Raw genomic sequence first — 7,090 nt, 5'->3', positions numbered from 1 at the left:
TTTTATTAATATCTACGCACGGAATGTGGACGGAAAGCGGATTGCCGAAACAAGTGAGTTCGCATGTCCTCGTTGATGCGGCTAGGAAAACAAATGAAGGTATGCCAGCAGCAGCGCAACGCTCTACACGCCATGGCATGGTCGTGCGCGGCCATGTATATATACTATAAGCAGCGAAACAAATGAAAAGTAGCAAAAAGTAGCACACCTATGCTCAAGTGCACATCCTAAGGAAGACATTCATATATTTTAGAACTCAATATGTTGTGTTATGTCATGTTATGAGCAATCGGAAGCAGGAGCTCTGCTGTATAATCTTGTTCTACATTCACTAATAATATGATTGTATTAAATTGTAATTGACAATTCCAGAATCAATTGAGTTCAGAGAAAGTTTACACTTTGATTAATAAAATAAAGGTAGGTGGGAGGTTTGGAATCGATTTCTTGGAATAAAAAAACGTATTCCACGAACGTCAGTAGCATTACTAATTTTAGCAAGATTTTCCACTTTGTGCCTATATCATCGGAACAAAAATTCATCAATCAATGTATAATTGCCGTCAAAAATACTTCAATTCTTCCTCAGTTTATTAGTCCATTTCATTTTTCCGAATTCAAGAATCGACTTTTGGCCACGAAATCGGGTCTCCTGGCCCACTGTGCATTACAGGCAGCAGTATAAACTTAGGAACGATACTCAAGGATCTTTGCCCAAATACTTCATAAAAGAAAATAGACGAATTCTTCCAATTTTGAACTGAAGAATCTCAAGTTTTAACTAACAATGAATTAGCTGAATCGTCAGTTAAGGAAAGTAGGTTAAAGTAAGATATGTAACATTTTTCAGCCTCCAGAGAAGGAAATGATTTCAACGGAACTATCTAATGTTTAAGAACAAGAATTGTCAACCGATGAGACTCACTGTTTAACTTCTCACAAAAGAAGTTAAACATTTAACCAAATAGTTGAATGTTTAACCAGAAATGTAAGTTCAAACAAAAAATTGTATTTTCTACCTAATACTTTACTTTCCTACCAAATTACTAAAGTTTAAAGCCAAAAAGACCATTTTTGTACATAATAGTTACATTTTCAAGCCAAAAATATAAATTTTCAACCAAAATTATAAATTTTCGAACAACAAATTAATTATTTTATATATACTTTAAGTTTTTACCAATTCATCGATTTTTAACCAAAATATATTAATGTTTAATTAAAATGGAATGGCAGATATTTCAAGCAAACAATATTTTAATTTGAAATAAAAAACAGTTAAGTTAAACTAAATATGAAAAAATCTGCAAGAAAATAGTTGCATCCTCGATCAAAACAGAGTTGTTGTTAACTGAATAGTTGAATTTTCAAGAAATAATGGAATGGTGTCATTCTTAGTTAAAAAAATAATTTTCGAATTGATTTAAAATTTTTTAATTTCTATTAATTTAATTCAAAATGAAACAAGATTTTAACTATAATGTAATAATATTGCATTTTTTTATAAAAATAGTTCAATTTTTAACGAAATAGGTCAATATTCAACAAAAAATATGAATTATAAGCAATGAAGGTACTCGTAACTTTCAACCAAATTATTGCATTTACAAGCTAAAAAAGATTTTTATTTTAAATTTAAAAAAGTTTACTTTAACTGAAATACTTGAATTTTCTATTAGAAAATATTTATTATCAACAAAACATGGAGTTTTTACATCTTCAGTTGAAAATACTAAGTTTTAACAACAAAAAACGATTAAATTTTAGTAAAAATTTTAGTTTTTCAACAAGAGGTGATACTTTAAAACAATTAATTTCGTAACAAAATAGTTCAACTTTGATCTAAGTGGCTTGTTTTGTAACAAAAAAAAAGATCAAATTTTAAAGAAATAGTTCAATTTTCCTTAAGAATATTAATGTTCTACCAAAAGTGCAATTTTATAACAAAATACATGTATTAAAAAAAAAAGAAATTGTCAAGGTAAAACAACTAATTATCTTTAAAATATTTGGATTTTTAACCCAGAAATATGATTTTTTAACAGAAAATAAGATTTCTTATGAAATAGTTAAATTTTCACTAAAATATTGTAAATTTTAACCTAATTGTGGAATTGTCAATGAAAAATATACATTTCAAATAAAGAAGTTGATTTTGAATGAGATAGTTCAAATTTTCACCAAATTGTTAAATTTTTAAGTATAAAGACGATTTTCATAAGAAACAATGAAATGTCAAACTAAATGATAAATATTCAACAAATTCATTCTCTAAAACTGTTTCAAATTTCAGCAAAGTTAAGATGCTTCAATTGCCTAAAAGTAATCAGGAGATTATGTCTAATTATGATACATGTACATTATCAAAGGATAAATATTTATAACCTTTAGACATAGTACTTTTTTACTTACATCACTATTATCTTGCAAAAAGTTTTCAAAGTCATCTCTGTCTTTTTGTTTCATCACTGTCACTTTTCCGCGGCAAACACGATGATATCCATAATCATTGAGTGATTCTTGACTTAAATGTAAATCGACACCGAACTAGACAAGACTAGACTAAACAGCGTAACTAAATACCGTAACTAAACATCGTAAACCGAAACCCTTAGATGCCTTCCCCGCTGCACCGCAACCACGCAGCAGCCCTAGCCCCCAAAAAAGATGAAACCTCTCATTGCGGTAGCCTCCCGTCTATAATATTACAGCGAAAGAAAATAACTTCGGCAAAGAAATACGTCTGCAGCATATTTCTATTACCTTGAGCCTTGGCAGGCAGAGTTTTTCGTGTACAGAGGGCTTTCACCTTCTATTTAGTTTTGGTCTTATCGCGTTCCTTAGTATACACTGACAGTTACCTGCAATCACGCCCTTTAGGCCTGTCTGCCAGGGGTTCTTGAGCAGGTGGAGGGTGGCAGTCACACTTTTTCTGAGAGCACTAATTGCCCACTACAATGTAGTACAGATTTCATTGCGTTCAGACATACCAGGTGATTATTGAATAAATTTGCCGATAAAAGTCCAATTTTATCGCACCTATGACCGACTTGGAACTGGCAGACGGGCAGTTTCTTGATCGCCTACGTGTCAGCTTTCATTTACACTAACTTTCATCACGATCAGTTCTCACCTTCGAAAAAACGCAGTGGGATCTCGCACTAGAACAAAGAAACTCTTCTCCTCCTCGTTATAATGCCGCCTGTAAATCTTGGGAACGGTTCAGATATCGAATAATGTATCTATGATAGAGTAGGCGCTAGCTATAGCAATTAACTCGAAATAATTTCGGCCTGCGGTCCTGATCGGCCGCTTTCGCGCGTTCACGAAGAATCTCGCATCTGGCAATGTCGAGTTTCCCGGTGGACCAAAACTGCCAGATCGAGCTAAAAATTTACCCCTACCATACCTACCACTTGGGAGCCGCAAAACAGAAGGTGCATGATTACTACTGTAAGTTCGTGTGTAAGTCGAAAATGCACGACTCGAACTTCGGTTTTTTCAGGTTTTCTGCTGCGCGATGATTGCCGATCTGCAAGCTTCGGAAAATTTCGGTGTTCTTCTATTTATATCCCAATCCGCATTTGATAGAAATTGAAGAAATTGGCGATTATTATGTTTCGCGTGATTCTTAATTTCATGCATGCGTCGATGTTAAGGTAATGTTTTTTCAGGTGTATATAATATGGATATTATTACTATTATATATGTTATTAGTGTTAATATTATAATTATAAATCAACTCTTTGCAAATATCATATTAAATTATTATAATCAATTGAAAATTCTTTGGAATCTTTTGAAACATCCTCAAATAATGAAAATCCTTAAAAAATCTTTTGAAATTTTTTAAAGCTCTTGAAAATATCTTGAAATTTTAAAAATACCCTGAAATATTTCAAATCCTTTTAAATCTCACATTAAATGTCTGTAATAAATTGAGAATTCCTTGGAATCTTTTAAAATGCTCTAAAATTTTTCAAACCCCTCAAAATATTTTGAAATACCTGGAACGTTTTTTTAAGATTTCTAAAGTGCGTTGGAATTTTCTAAATAAACCTTTTACAATTTTTTTAATTCTTTAAAATTCCTTTAAATTATAAAAATAAATTAATAATTCCATAACAAATTGGAAAGAATTTTAAAAGACTCCAAGGAATTCGAATTGATTTCAATAATTTAGTATGACATTTTAAAGGATTTGAAACATTTCAGGGTATTTTTAACAATTCGAGATATTTTAAAGAGCTTCAAAATTTTCAACTTATTTTTATAATAATAAGTTAAAAAAGTTTCAGGTATTTCAAAAGATTTTGAAAGATATAAAAAATTTTAAAGAATGTTAAAAATTCCAAGAAATTTTCAATTGAATATAGCTTAATATGAGATTTTCAAACATTTGAAATATTTCAGGATATTTTAAAAATTTCAAGATATTTTCAAGAGCTTTAAAAAATTTCAAGAAATTTTAAAAGATTGTTAAGGATTTTAAGTATTTGAGGATGTTTCAAAAGGCTTCAAGGAATTTTCAATTTATTTTTATAATTTAAAGGGCAGAATGCATGGGTAGAAAGGATGATACAGTATAAGTTAAGGAAAATAGCGGAAGAGGAAAGAAAAAAGGGAAGAAGAAGGAAAGATGGTGATGGATTAAGGAATAAATGTATAACAGGGAACGATAAGAAAGACAGGAAATAAAAAAAGAAGGATTAATATTCGAAGACGTAATGATGAGAGGAGACAAGTGGAAGGTAGTGGGGTTCATGTGAACGGTGATATGCAAGAGAAAGCAGAGGAGATGAAAGAAATGATTGAAGAAAATAAAGAAGAGATTAGGCTGATAATAGGTGAGGATTTCAATGCGAGAACAGGAGACAGAGGAGGAAAGAAACGGTGAGAAAAGAGAGGAAGAAAATCCAAAGATAAGGTACTAGATGGGCAGGGAAAAAAGTTGTTAAAGGGCTTGGAGGAGTTGAGATGGTATATCTTAAACGGAAATATAGAAGGAAATGAGAAAGGAGAATATACACGCTCAGGAGGTAAAAGGTGAACGGTAATTGATTATGTGATAGCGGATCATGAGGTAAGACTCAAGGTCAAGAAACTAGATGTAGGTAATTATATTTATTCGGAACACTTTTCTTTGATAGTGACATTAGAAGGACAAAAACGTAATAGTGATATTAATAAAAGGGGGCAAAGATGAAAATTGTAGAAAGAGGGGATTGGTCAATGAAAGGAAAAAAAACAGTTTAGAGGAGGGTCAGAAATATGTAAATGGGAGAGGAAAATGTGGACGAGGAGATTGAATACAGATAGGAGAAATAAAAATAGGATTAGAGTGCACAAACAAAAATGAAGTTAGTAAAGGGGGGAATAGAAGTGGGTGGGATGAGGATTGTAAAGAGAGAAAAAAGGAAGTCAGAAAGGAATTAAGAAAGTGGGAAAAAAAGTAATAGGGAATAATATAGGAAAAAAGAGAGAGTATACTGAGTTGTGTTATCAAAAGAAAGCGATAGACATATTTTTTGGATTTGCTAGAAGGAGTAGAGAGAAAAGTTACAAAGGGAGAAAAGTATGGTAAAGAAAGAGATGAGGAAGAGGACATAGAAAGGGAAGAAATATTTAAGGTTTTAGGAATAATGTAGGATGGAAAGGACCTGGTATAGATGTGATTCCAAATGAAGTATAGAAATACGGAAGGAAGGAACTAGAGGAATGGGCATGGATAATGTGTAATAAAGTATGGAGAGGAGAGGGGTGGCCAGAGTTATGGAAAGAAGAAGTAGTTATGCCAATAATATAGAAAGCCAAAGCAGAGGAGGTTAAATGTTAGAAGGGGGTGACGCTGATGCCAACACTCTATAAAGTATATGTTACTGTTTTGTCAATGAGATTGAAGATAGAAGTTGAAGAAAAAAAGATCGAGTCACCGAATCAGACAGGATTTAGAAAAGGAATGGGGGTAATGGACAACATATGTGTTCCGAACTATCTAATAGGTAGATGAACGTTTATTTTTCGGCCTGCTGGCCTTAAAAAATTGACTTGCTTACACTTCTATTTTTTTACAGAATTTCCTTACAACTACGTCTTACAAAGTATTATCCATTCACACCTCATAACTAATCCGCTCACTCCTATAGCCTAACCTTCCTCGCTGCACCTCGCCTCGCACGCATTTCGCTCTTTTGTCTCTATGCCTCGCATTACCAGCCTCTATCTTCGCGGCTAACGCCTAATACTTAACTACTATTTACAATATTTACATTTCTCTTACTTCTACTTCCTCTCCTATTTACAATCTTTCCTTCTCCATTCCTCTTCCTCCTTCTTTCTCTTCTTCTCTATCTGACCCAACATCCCCTTCACCCATTCTACTGCCCTTTTGTCACCCCTTTCATGAAAAACACATCCATGCCTATCCCCCTCCTTTCCACCTATTGACATTCCTCCGACCAATGCTCTAATTTTGAATCCCTCTTCCCGCACAATTCACACATTCTCTTCTCTCTAGAAAGCCAGAATCTATTATAATTCTCCATGCAACCGCCCCTTATTCTCGCTATAAGTTCCTGACTTCCTTACTCTCTTTTCTTAAACAAATATTGTGCTCTCTCCCTTGGCGTAATCCACACATAGTTTCCGTTATACCTTGACTCTCTTATTCTCTCCTCTCCTTCTGCCTTCTCTGCAATCCATTCGTTTTAAAATACCTTTCCCTTTCCACCTTCATCTTTGCACCACTCAGTGATCCCAGATCTGAAACGAGATGTGGTCCAATACTATGATAGGGCTATGTCCGTGTGAATATAGTAGGAGACGCTGTAAATGACTGAGTTGCGCGCGCAACCCATTTCTCCTCTTCTGAATTTGAAAACTCGAAGGTGCACGATTGCCGGTCGGAGCACTTCGGCGATTCTATTTATATATCTATCTGTTAATTGCTTTGAAATAAATTCAGGAGATTGGGATTTTAATATTTCCAGATTTTGATGCTGACGATTCTCATGATTTGAATAGATCGCGCGCCTTTTGCTATGCGTATATTTTGAGGTTATGTTATTTCATGTATAAAATATAAATTATA

At 33.2% G+C, this 7,090-nt stretch overlaps 1 protein-coding gene across 1 annotated transcript in view; it reads left to right on the top strand.

The window, feature by feature from the left end:
- The window catches only part of LOC117175797, a 624,882-nt gene that overhangs the window by 511,500 nt on the left and 106,292 nt on the right, over positions 1-7,090 (top strand). The window lies entirely within an intron of this gene.

The sequence above is a fragment of the Belonocnema kinseyi genome, chromosome 7 (genome assembly GCF_010883055.1).
Source record: "Belonocnema kinseyi isolate 2016_QV_RU_SX_M_011 chromosome 7, B_treatae_v1, whole genome shotgun sequence".
NCBI classification, from domain to species: Eukaryota; Metazoa; Arthropoda; class Insecta; order Hymenoptera; family Cynipidae; genus Belonocnema; species Belonocnema kinseyi.
This window is presented reverse-complemented; position numbering and strand designations above follow the sequence as displayed.